The sequence below is a fragment of the Ambystoma mexicanum genome, chromosome 1q, assembly GCF_040938575.1.
Source record: "Ambystoma mexicanum isolate Mex_15411 chromosome 1q, UKY_AmexF1_1, whole genome shotgun sequence".
Lineage (NCBI taxonomy): Eukaryota > Metazoa > Chordata > Amphibia > Caudata > Ambystomatidae > Ambystoma > Ambystoma mexicanum.
This window is the reverse complement of record NC_090922.1, coordinates 308,370,031-308,393,170: the sequence shown is the minus strand read 5'-3', so window position 1 is coordinate 308,393,170 and position 23,140 is coordinate 308,370,031. Positions and strand designations below refer to the sequence as shown.

The window sequence follows — 23,140 nt, the reverse complement described above, 5'->3', positions numbered from 1 at the left end:
GTGGCTTCCTTATAGTTAAGGGAGGTGATCAGGAGGGAAGCTTTATTGGTCGTACTAGGATGAATTTTCCAAAGTGCTTCGGCCTTACGCTTTTCTTTGCGCAGAGCGTTGAGCTGTGGGGTGAACCAGGAGTTCAGGTGGGACTGTTTGGCTTTGCGAGGTTTTAGCGGGGCTATGGTCTCAATGGCTTTGAGCATCGTGCTGTTGAAAGTGTTTACTAAGACGGTGGGGTTCTTATGCTGCGTGGCACAGGTGTTCAAAATGGGGAGGACAAGAGGAAGCAATTTCTCCCTGGTAATGTCCTTTTTATTTCTAGTGGGTATAGAAGGGGCTATGGTAGGTGTGGGCTGAGGGTTGGTGGCTGGCATGAGGAATGTAATGACGTGATGGTCAGACCAGGCACAAGCAGTGTTGGAGCCGACAGTGGTGTTGCAATTAAAGTCAGCTAGTCAGTTGAGCGTTCTGCCCTTGTTGTGGGTAGGATCACGAATGCGCTGCTGGAAACCTAGGTTGGTGAGGGTAGTGCCAACTTTGGTGGCCAAGTGGTCCTTGGGATCGGAGAGGCCAAGGTTGAGGTCACCTAATAGCAGTACCTGGGAATTGGGCTTCATGTTGGCCGACAAGGTAGATGTAACATCATCAGTGAATGAGCCAAGTGGTCTGTATATAAGGTGGAGTGTTGCTGTTTTAGTAGGTGAGAGGGATAGTTTCCCTGATAGGGATTTTGCAGAGCTGAATTGTGCATTGGCAACAGCTCTCATAGTGATCCTGTCACTATGAATGAATGCGACTCCTCCTCCTTTAGACAAGTTGGATTGTCGATCGTTTCTAATAGTGTAGCCCTTAGGTATGGCTAAGGCGAGGAGTGGGCCAGAGGCATCATGTAGCCAGGTTTCGGTAATGGCTAGGAAGTCGAGGTTTTGGACAGTGATTAGGTCTGCGATGTCAAGGGCGTGAGCCATGAGGGATCTTGCATTGATAAGAGCGCCCTTGAGTGCTGAGGTAGGTGTGGTGGAAGAGTTGGGTGGCGTAGGTAGGTTAAGCTGTAGAATGGCGGTATGGCTGAGTGCAAGGTGGTCCGGGCAGTCTAGACCTAAGTCTGATATTCCTATGTTGTATTGTGCATGGAAGATTTGGTGTAGGTTTATTGGCAAAGTGCTTAAGCCACAGAGCTGGGTCGTTGAGGTAAGGATTCGAGGGAAGGTCAGAGCAATGGAGCATGGTGGAGGGAAGGGTGGGGTGGAGATCGTGGATGTAGGTGTGGTGTGTCTTAGAACGGGGGAGTGCCTACAGTAAAGGATAATAATCCTAAAATGGCTATGTGGGTGAGGTAGAGGCTGGCCGAAGGCAGCGACCGCATGTTGTGGCCTGATACTTATCACGCGAACTATGATGTTGTGTGATGCATGTACTGCATTTCTGGCAGAAGTGCAGCCACTATGGATAAACATTCTTCTAACCCTTGTGGAGCATACTTATCAGGAAATAGAGAGCTTTGAGCTGAAAACTTTGCAACAGTATCAAATTTTAGTTATCGTCTATGTGTTGGTTGCACTAAAATATGAGACTAGGCATCTTTGAGTTTTTTTTGCGGTGTCACTTGGAACCTTTGGGTATTCGCCCATCTCTTCAACAGTCTTGAATATAGACGTAGCAAATGTACAATGGTTCTTGAGAAAAAGGGGAAGTATTAGGAATCAAATTCCTAAAACCCCTTTCCTGTATCAGCACTTGCTCTGTGGCTACCTTTTCCTGAATGGTTAACATTTCTTCAAAAAGAAGTAGGCTATCTGGAGTTTGGATAAATGGTTTGTAATAACAGTTCCAAGTAGCATCTAGCACTCATATGTTGCTTGTAGTGTATTCCCATTCTTGTGGAAAGAGTCTGTTTCCCGCCTACTGGGATGCTGTGGTTAGAGGGAAGTGAAATATAATCACTGCTTAGATGAAGTGGCTTGTCTACTTGAGCCACTTGGGGATCTACCCTTGGTGCCCACGGCTTGTATGATTTCTGTCTTTATAAGCTCTAAATTTGATGCCAAAATGTTGACTGGCTAGAAATGAATGGTCTGTGTCCCCTATCACTAGGTATTCACCTTTTCTAAAGGTCTCTCAATGCAATTAGTGTGGATTTTAGCCATGTTGGTTCTTTTTCCACCATTTCAAGTGTTTTGAGTACTTGTTCCCCTACCAGCAGTGCTCCAGAAAAGATTTGGTGTGAGTATGTTACTCCCTATTTTTGAACTTTGAGAGTAAATGTGATTTAAAGGGAGTCAAAATTAGTTTTCTTTCATTGTGTAGAGCTGGCAGAGTAGATCAGTGCAAGCTGTAAGGCAAGGGTAGAAGATTCCCATACAGAGAACAGAAAGAATTGGTCTCTGCATTAGAAGCTCACCTCACATAAATCAGGTGCAGCATATGCTTCAGGCGCGCTCACTCCCCTCGCAATATAGAAAAGGTATGCTATGGACCTCTGTAGATCATTCTTTCCTCACATGGAACAGGAACATTGTGGGTCTCAACAGTACAAGATCACCACAGATAAGTCAGCAGTCACTGCAGTAGCGGTTCCTCTTGCACACCGAAGGAGCTGCATGGGATGGAGCAGTGCAAGCAACCCACAATGAAGAGGTAAATGAAGGGCCTCTGCGTTGCAAGCTACACCTACATAGAACTGGAACATCGTAAGCCTCAGCAGTCCAAATACTGTTCACAAACTAACATGCCCAGCATAGGACTCTGTGATCCAAGTCCCCCTGACATAGAATGGGTACACCAGAACCATAGCATTGGGAGCATCACCCACATAGAACATGCTCTGCCTTACAAGCTCCTCAGATGGAACGAATAGACCGTTGAGTGACCACCCCAACATAGGCTCATTGGAATCAGTGAAGCCCTGCATAGTAGGAAATCAGCAATCCATACTTAGAAGGAATTCAAAATTGGATCAACAAAGATGTATGTACCAATTCCCTTGCCACTCTACAGCTGGTTCACTTACTAAAGCATGTTGCAGAAGGGGATATTAATATAATACAGGGGATAAGTCTCACATTATTCCTCTACAAATGCCTGCACATTTGATCTATTCTGTATCTATTTTAATTGTTAAGACACACAAACCTGGGCAATTATAAAGTAAAGCATACAAGACTTGTGTGTTTTGAGGTTCAATGGCAAAATTGTCTTTTGATAAAGTCTCGAACTAGCACTACTTAATGGTATGCCAATGTTGATACAATAGTGCAGAGCGGAAAGGGCTCAATGCTAAATGCTATATCTAACCTCATGATCAAAGGTTAGTTCGACAGAGTTGGCTTTAAATCCTTCAGTGGTCGGTAAATGTGCCATCGACTGATTGTAATAATAATAACCACAGTTCTTAGAAGTTGGAGGACCCTGCATGAAGCGCTACATAAATAAGTTACATACCTATCTGGATTAACATTACAGGAACATAGTTTGTTGAGTTTCTATTTCAATTACAAATGTAACCATTTTATTTCTGTTTAAAAAACAGAGCTTGACTGGCTGGAGAGTCAGGTTTTGAATGTTTTAAGAAGATTTGAAAAAGGCTGTGACTCCTGCGATTGGTGCAATGGAGTAAAAATAATTTGCCTCCACAAGAGTGTAACTGACAGGCAACCAAAGAAGGATTAAAAGTGAAATGAATAGGACTCATTACAGTTGTGTAGCAAAGATGTCTGGCTTCAAACAATGCATTATTTTTGTGGAAAACCTTCTCCTATAAAATGTGCATCAATACACCATATAGCTGCATCTTGATGATACATTTCACAAAACAAGGGAACTTTGAAAAACACGTTTGTGCACTGTAAAAAAAAGCATAGTTTGTTACAAAGGATACTTCCCCAATTGTAACTCAGTTTTTAATTTTATTAATAAGATCATAAACATGACAAAAATTCACTATACTAAGGAGTTTTTGCTAAGTAGGAAAACTAATATGGGGCTTTCTCCCTTCATACACCGTTAAACTCGTAGGCTAGGGATTGAAAGATTAAAACCCGGGAGTAGTTGCTTTGAGCTACATTCGGATTCACAAACCCCAATTAAAGCTGGATTGTTAAATACTAGATCAGCGGTTGCCCATGCTATAGAGATTAGTCTTTTAATTGAGACTCACAAGTTGGATATTTGGTTTAGGACTGAAAATTGGTTTACAGATCTCTCATGCCATGTTCCATCGACTCATCCCTGAGGGTTAATCAATTCAACATATTAATAGACAGGGCAAGGTGGGAGGAGGAATTGCAATCATTTTCCGATCTCAGTTAAAGATTGACCACTTTAAATCCATTCAATGCTACCTTTGAGATTGGTGTAACAACTTTTTTGTTACCCCAAAGTATTCAGTAAGGATTGTGCTGGTTTATAGGCCCCCGGGCCGGCGACAACATTCTTAGAGGGTTTGGATGATTTTCTTACCACAACAGGTACCAAATAAGGAATTATTGTGTATTGGTGACCTAAACATCTGGCTGGAGGATTATACTAAGCCAGATTCAAAACCATTACGCCAACTCATCACAACATGAGGTGTCAATATTAGTTCAAACACCTTCACACAAACTCGGTCACTGTCTGGATGCAGTTGTGGCCAGAGGGAAGGGGATTAGTATGATTGATACTCTCCCCATCTTGTGGGCAGACCACTATCTTAGGCTGTTCTTTATCAAAGCAATCAAGCATGAAACTTTTGCCCCTGTAGTTGGGGCTGGGGGGGGTGTGGGGGGAGGTGGGAGGGGGGCTAAACTTGCCTGTAAAAAAAAAGAAAAGAACTGGATAGTATACCCGGAATCGAACTATGGAAGGCGCTGAGACACTGCCTCATCACAAGGGTGTAATGCCCTATTCCAACAGGGGACCCAAACAATGAGTAACATCTGTACAAAATACACCCCTGAGAGCTAGTACCTCCAGATGTCCATCTAAGGCTTGATATACTGTACAACTGTCCGAGCTAAAAACGGAACATAAATACCATGAGAATAGATTTATAATTTAAAATCGCCGGAACATGCTTTATTAGCAAACGCAGCACCGACTAATTATAAAAAAAGCTGTTTTCAGTACCAAATATAACTTTCTGGCAAGAAAAAAGAAATCACAGTTGCAGCAAATCGCCCGCAAGAATTATTTAAAACAATTGCAAATTGTCTATCCTAACACAAATACTCCAGTGAAGATTTCATCTGCAAACTATTTTTATGGGCCAAATATGTTCTTTAGAGAAAATATTTCTAATATTCAAAATAGTATCAGGCTCCAAAGAGAGCCAGATAGCATACCTCATTTGTATGTTGGTAACACAACTAAAGAAACTACTGGAGTAACGGAAAGTGCAATGACCGGCACAGCTCAGTTTAGTTTCAAACAGGTACCAGAAGAGGACATTTGTAGTCTTTTGTCACAATGAAAACCCACTAAATGATTCCCTTTTTCCAATCCCTGCCTTAGTTGCTAAGCGGCTTTCTTCAGAATTAACCCCTTTTATGGCTAGGTTTGTAAATGCATCATTAACTCAGGGGATGGTTCCCGGTCCTTTGAAACTGTCAGTTGTTTCACCTCGTTACTAAAAAATGCTAGTCTTGATCCTGAGGATTACAATAATTATTGCCCCATTGCTGGCCTTCCTTGGCCGGGAAACGTTTTGGAAAAGGTGGCCACTAGCCAGTTACAAAACTAAGACAACGGCCTTCTCCACCCTCTACAGTCCGGTTTTCGTCCTAAATATGGGACAGAGACGGCACTAGTGGCGGTATGGGTTGAGATGTTGCAGGCAGGAGATGTAGGTAAACTCTCCCGGCTTGTAATGCTCGACCTATCCGCCACCTTTGACAAAAGTGTACCACGGTATACTGTTTGATCGAATAAAGAACTTAGTGAACGCAGATTCCTGTGCCTTGGACTGGTTTATCTCATTTCTTACAGTGCTGTGCCACAGGGGTCGGCACTCTTCCCCTCTTCTATTCAATATTTACCTTCAACCCCTTATGGATATTTTGGAGAAATACCATCTTAGAATCCATTCATGCACTGATGATACGCAGGTGTACATCAAGCTTGATGATGTGGAAGATGATCTTGCCAAGGTAGGCAAATGAAATAGGGGCTTGGATGGTGCAAAACTGGCTGCAGCTTAACCCCAAAAAAATAGGTTATTCTGTTTGGACCTAAACATCTACTCAGGGGGAAAAACAGACCTCCGCCACCCCAGTTTTTGGAGGCTGGTCTTAAATATGCCACTAAGGCTACAAATCTTGGCTGCGTTTGGCAGAGTGATTTGGGCTGCTGTGGCCAGGTCTCAGCCAAAGTACAGTCCGTTTTTTATAACATTTGCCTCCTACGTCAAGTATTGCCTTACGTACCCGATACGGACTGTGCTTTGTTTGTGGAAGCTCTAGTTAATTCCAAACTAGATTATTGTAATGGACTTCTGGTTGGAGCTACGGGCAAAGCACAAAAAAACGGGGTAAAACTGGTATTTGGGGTATGCGAAAATTCCGCAACCTCAGGTCTCCGCCGCTCCCTTCATTGGTTAGGGATAGAGGACTGCATAAAATTCAAGATTGGGTGCTTGGTGTACAAATGTATCAATGGGTTGGCACCAAGCTACTTGAATAAACAGAAGTTGTATCATCGGGCTTTAAGGTCGAATAACAATTTTTGCTTACTACTCCCAGGACAAACTGTCTCAAGAGGAGACTGCAGTTTTTCAGTTGCTGGACCAAGACTGTAGAATAGCCTCCCACAGAACCTAAGAAGGGCTAACTCCCCTCTGACTTTCCGAGCAGGGGTCAATAACCACCTATTTAAATAGGAGCTGCTCTTATTCCTCTATCTGTGAATTTCACTGGCAATAAGTATCCAAGTGATTGAATTTGATCTACTTAGCCTATTGTTCCACCTGCGCCAAGATTCGATTACGTTTGTTGTGTGCATGTTATAAATAACAAAAGAAAAATATTAGAATATAAATATGCATAATGCTTTGGTCCATGATCGAAAAGGATGTCTTTAGAGACCATCCTGGAGTCATCTGATCATCGAACTACACTAGAAGCCCTTCCCACATCAGACGTCATCACGCTGTTAAAGTCATCAGCAAATGTCTCAGAATGGTGGGTGATGATTTGGGGAGGAGTGTGAGAAACTCAGTGACACAAGTAAGACTGAAATGATCACAGTTAAAGGGTGTTTACCGAACAATGAAAAATGGTGTGCGGGTTGGAAAAAGGCCTAATCTAGACCTATGTCTAAAATGGGGACTGTTGTCGACCATCAAATGAAAAATAAGGCAGTCCTAGTGGTGTCATGTCAAAATAAAATGGCCTATTCTAAGAAACCCCATTGCCAATTGGGACAGTTCAGGAAAAGAAAGAAGTGTTCTCAAATAATAATGGTTTTGGGTCTCCGTTCCCCACGTTTTAGCATGCGGTAGGATGGGAGCTGGTGGAGCACAGTACAGTCTCAGGTTTTTCTGGCACGAGACAACAGTTCCAAGGCAGACAGTCTCAGGACCAGCAATGTTCAAGTCTCGTTTCCTCTGCAAGTCTCTTGCCTTCGTGCCTGATGTGTTCAGATAACCAGCAAAACTAAAGTTCCTTTAACAAATGAAAGTTCGTTCCCAATTTTCATTGGGTGATGCATTCTCCCCTGGGTCCCACTCTTCTGGGTTGACCCTCTCTCACACTTGTATTTCTTTACCTCAGTTATTCTTTTCTCCTTAAAAACTTTTAAGTGATAGCTTCACTCCTTGGATCTCCCTCGCTCGGCCTCGGACCACTCTCGACTGCCAGTGTTTGGAGTATTAGATTCACCCCAGATCTCCCTCGTCCGGGCTAAGACCCTTCTTTGCTTCCTAGTGTCTTAGTTCAGTGTACCTCCCTTGTCCGGGTTCACTCTCGCCATCTCTTTTAACTTCTGCTCTGGAGTGACACCTTCTCACCCTCAGATCCCCTCTGCCGGGCTCCGACACCTCTTGAACGTAACCAGAGATTACCAAGGTAGTGAACAACCTAGGAATACTCACGGACAACAGACTATCACTGGAACTGCAAGTCGCTGCAATCACCAAAAAATGCTTCTTCCTCCTACGACTACTCAAGATGATTACTCACTACCTCTGCTTCCCCCACAGAACCCTCACAATCATATCCCCGATACTCACAAGAATGGACTATGCAAACAGCCTATACCTAGGAATGCCAGAAACACTCACCAAGAAACGGGGGCAAAATAGAGCAGCCAGGATCCTACTAAGACTAAACAGAAGAGACCACATCACTCCAGCACTGAAAAGCCTACACTATACCAGTAAAAAAGCGCATCAAATTCAAAGCACTCTGCATCACCCAAAAAGCCTTGCACAGACAAGGAGCGGAATTCCTCCAAGACCAGATAAGACGGTATCGCACAGGAAGGGAACTAAGATCCAGCAACAACCTACAAATAGAAGCAAAATACTACGAAAAAAGGAAATTCGTCAGAATAGCGTTCTCACGTCTAATTGCTAATACTTGGAACAACATGCCCAAAGTAATTAGAACGGTTGTAGGTCATTTGGTCGAATCCAAATGGTCGGCAGGACAAATGGTCGACACCAAAAGGTTGAATTTTTTTTCTTCGTTTTTTCAATTTTTTGGGCCCCCCCCCCCCCCTTTTTTTAGCGAAAACCCCATTTTGTTTCCTAAACAAAAACCTAAAAAATATATAATAGATCATTTGTCCTGTCGACCAAATTGTGTCGACCATTTGTCTGTCGACCATTTGACTAGACACCAATTAGAACCACAGAAGACAACATCACCTTCAGGAAACTGCTGGAAACCTGCCTATTCAACATGGCAGACAAAATAGAGATGAGAGGGGCCAGAGAACCCCAAACAAGAACCTGGCTAGATACTGTCAACCGGCATCCAAAGGGCTGCCCCAGAGAGACCACACCGAACTGACCGACTTCACTAACCCTCTTCCCTTCCTGCTCCTCCTACATAACTGACGCCTCTACGACAGATCTTGCACTAGCAACACTCAAAAATACAGAGAAAATTACCATGCCGACATCCAGAGTGAACCACCCACATAGTCCTTCTAAAATGCAACACACCACCTGTGACTCTGGATCCCTTATGGACACTAACCAGTGTACACAACCAACCCATCGTAAAAACACTAACATCAATACAAAACACTACCACACACCCGAGGCATGGAATCTTACCCATATAGTTACAATGAGCGAGGCTGCTCACAAATGACCACATGCAAAACAACACTCACAGCACAAGCGGGAAGATCGGGGCGGGACTGAGCCGCCCCCCCCCCCCCGTGCTGGAGAAGCAGCGTCTCAGATCAGGAGCGGCTATACCCGTAGCTTACTGCTGAGAGCTGCGCGGTGGAGAGATCCCCCGGGGCGGCCAAGAGGGGCCACACAGTAAGAGTCAAGAGGCAAGAAGGCGCGACCCCGAAGGGCTCAACCCTCCCCCCGGCCCCCACTTGGGGGGGGGGTACCCTTACAGGTCAGCATGTGCTCTGGCCAAGGAAAGGGTGCAAGCAGGCAGTGGCTAGCTAGTGCAGGCAGTGATAATCAGCTTTGAGCAGAGTGAGGGAGCGTGGCGGGAGGGTCCCAAGCTTTGAGGCCAGCACTTTGCAAAGAAGACCAGGGGAGGTCCTGTGGTGTTATAGCTGGGGTGGCTGGAGGCCCATTTGAGATTATTTTTGAGCTGCATATAGTGCATCACCCAGCACACCCCTATCCAGAAGCACAGCAAGGGAGACAAGGGAGCAAGAGGCCAATCCTGAGGCCTAATAGGGGGCGATAGCGTCCATCTACATCCGTGGTGGGCCAGGAAGAATAGGGGAGAAGCCATATGGTTGGGCTCACGGAAGAGTGGTCCTGGCACCAAGGCCAGGAGGAGGGTCATTTCAAACCCAGGGAGGAGGTCAAACAGTGGCTCACCTGTGCACGATTATAGGAGAGTACCACCACCCCCCTCGCGGACAGTCAAGGGCGAACCTACAAAGCTGCAGAGGCAGGAGGTTCCTACACCCTGAAAAAGTGGCCAGAAGGGGTCCAAAAGGTGCAACACGATATCAGGAAGAAGAGGAGGAGGAGGAGGTGGCAAGGCTCCCCCATTAAATCGGACTATGCACTATATCCAAGAGCAAGGGGCGAGACATACAAGCTGCCCCCAAGTTGGTGAAGAAACCACAGGAGGGCAATGTGCAGAGACTCTGGCGCAGAGACAGCGAGGTATCGGCTGAGGGAGATCAGGGGCACGTGGCAGTAGAGGATTTGGGGGCGCTTGTCAGACACCGCAAAAGATCAAGTCGTCCCCCGGGAGGTCCTTCGCCAATGCTTTCAGAATTTTGAGGACAAGTTAGCGAACACCATTCAATCGCAGTTGAGCAGGATGCGAGCAGAACTGTCCCAATCGTTGCAAGAGGTGAAGAGGGACATAACGAAATTAGAGGAGCGGACCGATGCAGCAGAGAGCGCCATACAAGAGGTTGCAGAGGATAAAAGGAGGATCGACGAGCTGGTACAGCAATTAGTAAGGGTCATGCAGAACCTCAAGACCCAGAGCAAAGACTTTGAAAACCGCTCTAAAAGATCCAACTTCAGAATAAAGGGCCTCGCTGAGGTGGTAGCGGACAAGGATCTACGCACGATGGCAGAGCAAGTGTTTGCGGACATGCTGGAGGTGGAAGACTGGTCGGCGATAGAGCTGGACCACATACACATAATGGGGCCAAAGAGGGAAGAGCCAGGGGCCAGACCCAGAGATGTAGTGGTGGCCTTACATGGGTACAGGCAGAAGAAGAAGGTGCTAGCAGCTGCCATGAGGGCCAGATCAATCAGCTACAATGGCTCGAAACTTCGGCTATTCCAGGACCAAGCCCAGACCACCATGGTGAAGCGTAAAATGATGGGCCCAGTGGTGAGCGCACTAATGCGAGCGGACATACGCTATAAATGGACCTTTGCCTTTCGACTACTGTTTAAATGGGAAGGGAAACAGCATCGGGTCACCATCTGTGAGGAAGGTACGAGGGCCCTGAAGATTGAGGACAAAGGGTCACCAACTCAAGAACAAAGACCGGCGAGAGAACCGCTCAAGCGGAAAATGTGGGTGTGGATGAAGTTTTCAACAAAGGGCTAAACTAAAGGCAGCATGGGGGGGGGGGGTTGTTATCGCTAATCGGGTCGTCCCAGGCCATAGGGGGACACAGAGGGTATATGGCAGCCTCTTTCCAATGGCATAGGGGGACATATACAGTGGCGGCAATCTACGCCCCCAATACAGGGCAAGATGGGTCCTTGCGGGCGACACTGACAAAATAGGAGACTTGCCAAAGGGCAGATAATATTGGTAGGCGACTTTAATCTGGCGTGGGATTAAAGAGAAGGCAGGAGAGCAAGTGTGTTCCACAAACAGGTGGCGCTATCTACCTGCTTGAACGAACACATGGCCCAATTAATGCTGGTAGATGGCTGGAGGGAACCGAGGGGGGCTACACAAGTTATTCCCACGTTTATAGTTCCTTCTCAAGGATGGATTACTCCTGGATTTCAATTTCACTATTGGGTAGGGTCGCGGGGATAGAGCTAGGAGTGATCGCCCTGTCAGACCATGCGCCCATAACGATTATCTTAAATATGGGGCAGAACGAACCAGGCCTATGGCGGTAGAAGTTCCTTAGCCACATCCTTAAGAATGAAGTCCTACGTGAGGACATAAAGAATAAAATCTTGGATTACTTTGCAGTTAACACAACAGAGGGTGTACGCGACCAGGTGGTGTCAGACGCATCTAAGGCTACATTGAGGGGGGGGGGGGGGGAGGAGAGAGAGGGGAGCTAATCGCGATGAAGTGCCAGAAGGACAAACTAGGTCTCTTACAGGAGGAACTGGAAGATAAACTTAAACAAATAATGGCTCAAATGGCAAATAAGGCAGGGAGTATGCTGCAAAGGGAATCTCAGCTGATTAGGGGGTCATTACATGTTTTGCAGACTAGCGCTGCAGAGCGTTCATTGCTCTAACTCCAACAGAGTTATTCTGTCAAAGCCAATAAGGCAGATTGCCTGTTAGCAAGGTTGATTAGGAAAAAAGAAGCGTTGATGGCAATTCTTAAAATAAAGGCAGGGAAAGTCATGGAAATGGGCCCGCAGGTGGCGAGGTATTCCGGGAGACCGGAGTGCATTATCCCCAATCTTCCTCAACCCAGCCTTCTCCCCGGGAGCGTACCCAAAGAACTTCCGTAATTGGGTCGCAGGAGGTCTTGAAACGCTGGGGCAACTCTGGGAAGTGGACACCCCCTATCCTTCAAACCTTGTAAAATAACATTCCAGCTAGCGGAAACAGACAGATTTTCCTACGCCAAACTGAGGCACTGGTACTCCCACCCCTACACTCGAGCGGCGGCAACGCGGCCCCTCAACCCACTAGAGCTAACAGTGAATGACCCGCCAGCCCGGGAAAGATTTCGGTCCTCTATAAACTATTGCAAGAAGACCTCCTTCAGGCTAAGCCCTCCTATATACCCCAATGGGAGATGGATCTGGGTCACGCCATAGAGGATCACACATGGGTGGACATCTGGACGAGAACGCGCACAGCATCCCGCTGCATCACTAATCGGGAATGCGCCCACAAACTGCTCCTGTGCTGGTACTTCTCCCCCCCCCCCGCGCCTTCACCACTTCCAGCAGGCCCTGGATCCTCACTGCTGGCGTCTCTGCGGCCTCCCAGGATCCTACTTCCACATGTGGTGGACCTGCCCCAGGGTGAAGGAGTTCTGGAGCCAATGCTTGGCCACAATAAAGGACGTCACTCAGGTGTCCATTCCGCTAATGCCCGAACAGGTCTTCCTGGGGATCCTGCTCCCGGACGCTGAGATCGGGGAGGAGGGCGACGCTCATAAAACCCAATTTCTACTGGCAGCCAAAATTACAGTGGCCCCTACCTGGAAATCTGCAGAGGGGCCCCTGATGACCCTCTGCTGGGTTAAGCTCTGGGACAAATGGATGCGGACTTATATAAACAAGGCTGCCTGTCCTTACTCGAAGATTATAACACCTACATGATTCTTGAGCATGATCCAACAAAAGAGATCCAACTTATGATTGAAGAAGTGGTTAATGAAGCAGCAGAAGAAAAGTGGATCACAGAGAAAACCAAGGATTTGCTATTGAATAAAAATCCAATTCTTCGGATTACCTAAAGTTCACAAAAATCTAACAAATCCTCCATTCAGGCCGACTGTGGTAGCGACCGAAAGTGTTTTTAATCCACTGTCTAGGTACCTGGATAAGTTACCTCAACCAATTATTCAAGCAACATCAACTTATCCAAGAGATACCACTCACCTATTGAATATTTTGAACACGTTAGATCAAGTTGGAGAAATAGATACTGTTCACACTTGACATATAATCTTTGTACACATCAATCCCGCATGAAGAAGGACTGGAAGCTCTAGAATGGCTGTTACTTCAACAAGAATTTTTTCCATCCAATAAAACTTTTGCTATTCAACTTGCCAAGATGATTGTTTACAACAATTACTTTAGATTTCAAGGTCAATATTATTTACAGATATCAGGAACTTCAATGGTGGCAGCCATGGCCCCGGCATATGCAAATACTTTTATGTTTTATTTTGAAACTCAGCATGTTCTAGAAAATCCAAGATGGTCAGACAAACTGATAATGTGGCGACGTTATATTGATGACGTTTTTGCAATATGGAGAGGCACAACAGAAGAATTGGGAAGTTTCATTGTATACCTGAATTCATGTAACAGCCGTATTAAGTTTACCCTTGAAATTGGAACACCAGCAGTACATTTCCTAGATACAAAGATCTACCCAGAAAATGGGAAATTGCAAACAACGGTTTCCAGGAAACCCATTGATGTGAATAACAGTTTATTCTTCATGAGTCATCACCCTCAACACCTGAAAAACAATTTACCTCTAAGCCAATTGCAAAGAATCAAACGGATTGTCTCAAATGAAAATACATATGCGGAAGCAGAGAGAGAACCGATTCTACGATTTGAAGAGAGAGGATTCCCAGAAAAAATTCTAACAGGAGCTAAAGAGAAGTGCCAATTAAAAAACAGATCAGATCTTCTGATTAAAAAAACTAAACAAGACAAGGATAATCCTCCACTAATCTACCTGTCACAATACTCCACAAAAAGTACACAAATTGAAAGGATATTGCATAAAAATTGGAAAATTACTAGATTGGACCCACAACTCTGTACTTTGTTCCCAAAACCACCGCTAATGGCCTACACAAGAGGAATAAATTTACGGGACTCATTGGTAAAGGCAGAGAGAACAAGTACAACACAACAACGGTTATTGTTGAAACCAAAAAAAAGGAACATTTCCATGTTTAAACTGTAGCCAGTGTAACAATGTCCAAAAAGGTCCAATAATCAGACATCCATACACAGGTCAGAAGATCAACTTACAACACTTTGCCACCTGCGAGACCAAATGTGTAATATATGGACTAATTTGCCCATGTGACAAATATTACATTGGCCAGACGCTGAGACGGGTGAAAGACCGCATCTCGGAACATAAGTCTAACAAAAGAACAGGAAATTTGAAGTCACCGGTTACAAGACATTTTAGAGATCAAACATACAATTTCACAACTCAAATTTGTTCTTGAAATCATTACACGACCAGCCATAGGAGGGAACCTACAACAAATCCTATCCCGCAGAGAAATGTTCTGGGTACACAAATGAGATGCCTTAGAACCTAGAGGCATGAACGAAGAGTATTCTCTGACTGTATTCTTATGAAAAACAACAATGAAATAGTGAGATGACTAGCACGTATTGCTGTGGAAAACGTTGATTGATGTTCCCTTGAATTTTCCCTTGTTATCAATATTTGTTTTTTATACTTGCCTTTATATTCATTTTCATGTTGTTGTATAAGTAATAAGGTGAAATGATGCGGAATAATGGAAAGACAGCTTATTAAACTGCACATTGGTGAAACAAAAACGAACAATTAATATGTGTTGAGATACCATTCAGTATAAAAGACTACAATTCCCAGAATTCCACACCATCAGATGGAATACCTCTATATACACTATTAGATATAGATACCTCTTGACTACAAATAAACTCATGCCCGCAAGTGCTTGTAGACATATCCTCTCGTTGAACATTATTATTCCCAACAGCTAGATGTTTTTAACCACACAAGTTTAATGTGGGACAAAGTGTGCGACAAAGTGAGAGATTGAAATATCTTTGTAGGTCCGTGGGCACTACAACTCCCAGAAGTCTAGGATATCACGTAACAGAGATCATATGTCACGACAGTAAATCACACGTAGCATGACTTTAAATAATCATAGATAGCGAGTGAACAGTGTTACCCGCGAGAAAGCTGTAGGACAAATCTTTTGAGGCGAGGAAATCATTGATATATCTTTTGAGGCGAGGAAATCACTGACATAGGTAAAAATGCGGATGGACCAGCATCTAAAAATGAGTAATACGTAATTGATCATTCAAAACACTTACACTCATTCTTCGTGTAGATTTTTCGAGAACCAACGGGAATTGACTTCTGTGCTGGAATTGTTAACATCGCTATTACCCGATACTGCAGCAACACACAGGTAACACACTGACTTTTGAATCTAAATTTGTAGAATTGGAAAAGCGTTTTTATAGACTGACACACATTATTATACCTTATATAGAATGTAAGCTGACTAGGCATTACGGTGGATAAACACGTCGACACACGGTGTATTACAGAATCTGGAAACACACAGGACTTGACAACAATACTCAGGTAGGAACAAGAATACTTATCCTTCTAACGCCATAGTGACGATTTGATCTAACCATTATCTAACACACATCACTATTATTATTTTCAGAACATATGAGAACTGTTTCACAAGATGACGTTTCCATCATTCCACATCGAAATGGACAATTGAAGTCCTAAAGAAAAGAAAAACACTGTTTTATGTTTGGAAGAGAAATTATTTGTTGAAATGTATATTTAGAGGATTGCTGAATTATCATTATTATGAAATACTGTGTTTAATGAAATAGTTATTGCTCCTGAAGAGGCATACTCTCGAAACGCGTAGAGCTCCTTATCAAGAATGTTTTGTATTTTATGTAACCATGAGTGAACTGAACTCTGATTTTTGTTGAAAATAAGCACTAAAAATATCATGTGGATAAAATAATAATTTTTGTATAATACTGTGTCTATTGAAACTTGCTTTCTAATTAAGAATTACAAAACAAAATGATTTACGAATTTAGCTGTTCCAAAAACATAAACTAGTGAAAATGATGACATTTATTTAAATTTTGGTTGGATCTCGTTTCCAATATCAAGAGGTGTGCAGGGGACGGGAGTTCCTATTATTAATAGGAATTCCATGTTTTTTCATTATATTACTGACTTTTGATACCGAGGTTGTTGGTTTTCTCCCCCGCACTCCTAAAGAGTATTTAGCGACTGAACAAGCCATTGGAGCTTTGATTTTCTTTAACAGAGACTAACAACTTATTTAGAATATAGGGTGTGCAATTTCTTTTTTGCATTTTAAGCTCTGGGACATTCTGCTAGCCGAAAAGGTCACAGCAGCTAAAGCGGGACTGCTTCACCGGTTTATCGATATTTGGGTACCTGTGCTAGACTATGACCAGAACTACCCGGCCCTGACATAAACCACGCCTGATCACGAGAGCCCTCCACTCTATGAGTGGATCCCCCGCTGCCGGATCAAACCGGATGAGGCCCGCGAACAATGCTTGCTGGGGAACACAAGGGGCGGGAGGAGGGGATTTTGTGCCTTACATGATGTGGGAAGTCACAAGCTATGTTAATGTATATGCTCTCCTTTGTGCGGATTAATAAAGAAACAATTGAAAAATAATAATAAAGGCAGGGGGCAAAAAAAGCACTCCTCTACCTGACAATTTCGGTCTTTACAGAATATTATTCATCCCTGTACACATCAGATTTCCCTGGGGAGGGAGCCCAAAGGGAATACCTGTCCCGGTGCCCTCACCATAAGATCACTGCTCAAGAATGGGAAGAACTGGAGGGAGACATCCTGCAGAAGTAGTAAGGGCAGCTATAGCTGCCTTGCCATCAGGAAAGGACCCGGACAGCTTTCCAGGGTGTTTCTACAAAACCTTTTGAGAGGCACTGATACAGCACTTAGTCCAGCTCTTCAACTCTTTTGGGGGGATGGGGGACAGGGTGTATCACCCCAACAACGGAAGAAGCCAAGGTTGTGCTGCTCCCAAAGCCAGGTAAGGAGGTCACTATGCGGTTCATACCGGCAGATTGCCCTTAGTAATCTAAATACAAACACCAAGGTGCTGGCGTCACACCTGGGTAAGCTCCTCCCAAAACAGATTGATCCCTACCAGTCAGGATGTATTAGGCATAGGCAGAGCTCGGATAACATTCGGCGGGTCGGTCATCTCATTGAAAAATAAATCTAGAACCCCTGCACTTACACTAGCGTTGGATGCTGAGAAGGCATTTGGCCGGGTCGAATGGCCATTCCCTTTCCTTACTACAGGTTATGGGATTTGGTTCTAAATTGCTTTCAATGCTAAGAGCCAACTACCAAACTCCCTACTTGTGCCTGGCAATCAACTGGCATCTTTCCCAAAGGATCACGGCCTCACGAGACACTAAGCAGGGTTTCCTGCTCTTACACTCCATCCACCGGGATCTGCACTTGGCCAGCATTAGGGCCTCCCTGAAAATTAGGGGGATTCCCTTTGGCGGTGAGGAGCATAGAGTTGCAGCGTTTGCTGAGGACATGCTCCTCTTGATCACAGAACCAGAAACCTCATTCCCAGGGATGTCGCTGGAACTTCTTCTCTTTGAGGAGATGGCAGGGTTAAAAATAAATGCCCACAAGTCAGAGTTATTAAACTTGACGGCCCCCTCAGAAAAGGTTCAGGAATTGCGGGTTATACTGGGCGCGAACCGACATTAGATATTTGGAGGTCCAGATTACTGGTTCTCTGGGTGCTCTTTACCATGCCAACTACCCGCCTTTAGCGGAAAGGTTGCACTGGCTGCTGGCGGAATGGGTGACCTTATCAATATCCTGGATGAGCAGGATAAATGCCCTTAAAATTGTGATTTTGAGTCACGCTCTGCCCCTGGAAGGTATGGCTGCGTTGGAGCCTCCGTTAAATCAGGCCGTCAAATTCTCCCTGTTGTAGCAGACTAGTCTACCTGGTTTCAGTGTTACTTAAGGAGGCCACGCCCCCTGCTCAGAGCGTTGCAACTCTGGTAGCTAGTGCGCTCATTTTCCGCTACCTTCTGTACAGTTTGAGCCCTATTCTGATTTCTGATTGCTTTGCTCCCTCTGCGTCCTGGTCTCTCCCGTTAAGCAGCTCCCCCTCATTCTCCTTCGTGCCTATGGGGGGGGGGAGGGGTGGGTGTGTCTTGGCTTTTCTCTCTGTGGAGCGGACAACTGAGGCATTATCTGTCTGTACTCTCCCCTTACCGTTGGGTGCACGGCTCGCGCTTCCCTCCAGCTGGTCCTCTTTGTGGAGCTGGTAACTCCTGCGGCACTCTTCTCCGCTTTTCTCCTCTTCAGGGACCCGTGTCTGACTCCCGCCTCTTCAGTTCGCTCCCGGCGGAGTCAGCTGAGTCTTCAGAGCCTTTCCTGTGGTTTCTCCTTTTCCATCAGCTCCCATTCTCCACAGCATTCTGGGGAAGCCTCTTTCAATCGCTCTTTCTTGCCTGGTATCTTTTCTCCTTTTTGCTCTCCCATCCTTCACAGAAGTTACTTACCTTTTCCTTCACTTGCCTTTCTGCAAAGACAGTATTTGACTTCCCTTTCAAATACCCTGGTTCCAACCTGCATCATTTCTCCAGTACTTCCAAGTGTGACTAGACCTGCCAAGCCTTCCACATGGCTACAGGTTTTTTTTTTTGCCGTTGGCTTTTTCCCTGTTTGGGACAGGCTCCCCGAGTACCCTCTTGACTGAAGTGTACTGAGTCAGTCAAGGTGGCCTCTGGGGGAGCACGCCCTTATTTCCACGAAAAGAAAAAGGAGAAGCGGGATAAGAAGGAAGGGGAGACCAAGAAAGGCAGAAGAAAGAAGAAGGCAGAGACCCAAGACCGCTCCAACGAAGAACCAGGTGAGGAGAGTCACCAGAGTTTGAGATTTTGACAAAAATCCTGTACTATTTCACGGCCCTGCCAGTGAGGATTCCCCATGGTTTCTTCAGGACCCTTTAAAAACATGTGATATGATATGCCAGGTTATTCATTTGGAACTGCAAATAAATATGTGGGGTCATTTATTTGGAACTGCGCCCAGGGTAGCTATGCAGATGCTAATGTCTCCCAGAAGCAGGGGAGGGCTGAGTGCCAAACTTCCTTCTCCATTTCCTTGCGGCTCAAATCAGAATGGTCCGGGATTGGTTGAGGGGCGATCGCATAAAGGTCTGGGGTCGAATTGGACAAAGCAGTGGTGGGCTTGCCGCTCGAAGAGGTGTTGTGGCGACCCAAGGGGGATAGACCTGCAAACATGTACCATAGCAGGATATGGGCCCTAGTGGGGGACCTATGGGGTGAGCTGGGGCGGGGGTTGAACTTGACCACCTACCCCTCCCCGCTGATGTCGCCGTTTAGGAATCCCCAGTTCACACTGGGTATGGAAAGGGGTGCCTTCAATGGGTGGGAGACAGCAGGATGCCGCAACCTGCGTGACATGTTCTCGGGTCATGACATTAAATCCTTTGCGCAGTGCAAGCAGGAATGTGGGTTATATGAGGGGGGGAGAGGTATTGATACTCAACTGAGGCACTGGCTTTACTAACTCAATGGTCAGGTCAGCCGATAGCAGGGATCTCACACCCTTTGAACGTTTTATAACGATGGACACAGGAACAGGCATTTGGTAGGAGCGTTATATGGGATTATAGCAGTAGGGGCAAGGAGGCAGGCATGGCACTATATGAAGCAGTGAGAAGCTACAGTGGGGCAGCCACTTTGGACTCAGTTATGGGCAGATATCCTCAATCTCAGGCAGGCCATCTTTATTCAGTAGACGTGGGTTAAGATAATGGTCCAATGGCATCTCACCCCAGAAAAACTACATCAATTCTACACAATTGCGTCAGCGCTCTGCTGGAGGAGATGTGGAAGCATATCTGGTGGGAAAGTCCAGTCATACAGCCTTACTGGGACATGATATGTGCAGCAATGAATAGTATTTTTGAGAGTCAGATGCCGGACAACCAATGGATGGCCATCCTGGGAATGGGCAGGGTTCTGGAAAATATACCCTCAAAAGCTCAAGAAAGAAACATCATCCTGATAGTGGCAGCAACGCTTGTGGTGGCACACAGATGGAAACAAAAAGCTTCCCCCACAGAACACGAACAGATTAGAAAAATCTGGACCTTTGTGGCACTGGAGAGGGTGACCTATTTGATTCAAGGGGATCACCAAAGGTTTCTCTCGGACGGGGACATTGTCCTGCATCACCTGCAGCAGGACTCACAGGCCGCATGCTGCTTGAGGAAAATGAGGTTGCTGGGATTGGTGGGAGTACTCGCTCCACAGGAAGCTGGGAGGAGATATGGCTGAAGTTTCTAGGAGAGGCAAGGACTATGGGGTGGGGGCGTTTTTCAAACGGTGCCAGGGCCCGTACACAGGCTGGTGAGAGAGCAGGCCACTCACAGAAACTTGGGACTGGGAGCCATCTACAGAGTTTATGGACTCGGAGGCTGGGGACAGGACTGGGTGTGTTGTTGGTTACATGTGTTCTTACTGTTGAAAATTACAATAAAATACTTTTTTCTTTTAATAGTGCATAGTTACTGTGCTGCTCTCATCAGCCAAAATCAGCTCCCTGGCCCAGCACAAACACACACACACACACATTCTTACATTCGCTCGTTTATTCACACACAGCATTCACCCACTCATTGAATGAGGGGATCAGACGTGACCTTCCCATACATTTTATATAGCCCGTGCACCTGTTCCAAATAGGCACAGGGACATTCCCCCCCCCCCCCCTGCGCTATGAAAAGTGCACCTCGTTTGAAAACCGGAATTTACTTGAAAATGCCCAGAACTCCCTTTACACCCTCTGCCTTGTGCAGTTGTTGGGAAAAGGGCACCTCAATGTGCACAATTATGATGCACACATTTAAATGGCCTTTGTATATGGTTACCACCGTTTTTGGCACAAGTGAAGGGAATGAGCATCCCAACAGTTACAATAAACACGTTTTGAAAATCGTGGCACGATGGTTTATCCCTACTGATCACTTCTTTATGCTGTACGTTCATTTCAGAGAGTGTGGAGGTGTCAGAGGCATACATGCCAACACTCCTGATTTAGGCGGGAGACTCCCGATTTTTCAATTAAAAGTAATGTTATTTTTAATTGTCTCCTGTCTAAAATCATAACCTCAATGCAGTCTTATCGGAAAACTGCATTCTCCCGATTTCTGTTGTGAATTCTCCCCCTCAGGGGCTCCACAATGTTGCCATGTCTGCAGAGGGGGATTAGGAATGGGGCAGGACACACGAGAAGGGTGCATGGGATTTTACTGTTTATGCAATAATTAACCCCACATTTGCTCATAAGCAGATATTGTGTTAAATGCCATTGGCTCCAGAGCAGATACTGTTACTGGAATCGTTAGCCCCAGAGTATGTACTGTGCATGTCATCATTCGGGTATTCTGTCATATGTAACGGATTAGCAAGTACTTCATCAAACGTCATTAGTTCCAGGGCAGGTACTGTGTCTGGAATCGGTAACCCAGATCCCGTACTGTGTCTGTAATTATTTGCCCCATGGCAGGTATTGTCAGCTACAGCTGATGAGCAGGTACGTACTGTATCGGAAGTCATTAGCTCTAGAGCAAGTATTGATTGTGTCTGCACCCATTCGCTCCAGACAGAGTCTATGATGGGAGTTGACCATTAGAGCCAGAGAAGATAGTGTGCAGGCATTAGACCTAGAACAGATACCGTGCCTGCAGTTATCCACAGAAGCGGCATTAGACCCAGAGAAGAAAGAACCGGATCTGCAGCCATTAGCCCTGGGGAATGAATCATTACTTTCCGAGTAGGTACTGGAACTGGAGACAGTATACGCCTGCAATCATTAGCCTGCGCAGGTGTATATATATATACAAATATAAGTCACTTACACCAGACCACTGTCTGTGTAGTAACGCGTCCGCGAGCATTCCAGTCCCTGAACGGGTACCGTAAATGAGCTTCCGGGCAGCTACAATACAAACAACACACCAGGCTACCTGTGTAATTTCAAAACCAAATGTTTAGAAATTGACGTACTTAAATAAGTTTAATGTCAACATGTGAGGAGTACAACGAATCACAGCTTCAGCCTCTTACTTCAACATGCATTTCCAGAGGTTGCAAAAGGACTCCTCTAACCGATATAACAACAAAGGGGTGAAAAAGATCTAAGTTAATTGATGTTAAAAGAAATGCATATACAATTCACTACAAGAATTGGATCGCATACACTCACCTAATGCTGCATAGAAACTGTAAAACAGCGTTTGGTAAAGAGAGGCCTTATGTTGCTTTCATTATCAATTGACACACACATTTAAAGTCCATATGAGACCCGAGGGCATTGTGTGTTTGTTTAACAGTTAGCCGACCCTTCTTGAAATGCCTTTAAGGCGTCATGACGTAGTCCACATTTTTCTGAAATGCAGTTAAGTCATCTTGTTTCACGTTGGACGTCTACGTGCTTAGGAAGAGAATCATGGCGGAAGAGGGATTTCATGCCATGCAGAGGAAGGTAATTATTTTTTATTGTGTATTTATAAGGCGCTTATACATCTCGGAAATGTTTCCAAGCGCCAGGTATATTTAGCTGCTGGTGGCCTTGTTTTTACTAGTTCGGTTTTGGTTGTATCACGGATCTTTGTGTGTCTTCTTGGCTGGTTAGAATTAAGCCTCATGTCGATCCCATTTTTTACGGCATTTAGTTCCCTCGCCATGATTTCTGTCACTTTGACACGTTACTGCCTTTGCGAGGTGAGAGGT

The 23,140-nt window shown here is 45.2% G+C and overlaps 1 protein-coding gene across 5 annotated transcripts in view; it reads right to left on the bottom strand.

Annotated features, from left to right (window-relative positions):
* Window positions 1-22,746, bottom strand: part of THAP7 (THAP domain containing 7) — a 357,684-nt gene extending 334,938 nt beyond the window's left edge. For all 5 annotated transcript variants that reach the window (XM_069638992.1, XM_069638995.1, XM_069638993.1 and 2 more), the window contains exon 1: window positions 22,614-22,746. The gene's annotated coding sequence lies outside the window, so the exon portion shown is untranslated. The remainder of the gene's footprint in view (window positions 1-22,613) is intronic.
* Window positions 22,747-23,140: the final 394 nt, after the last annotated feature.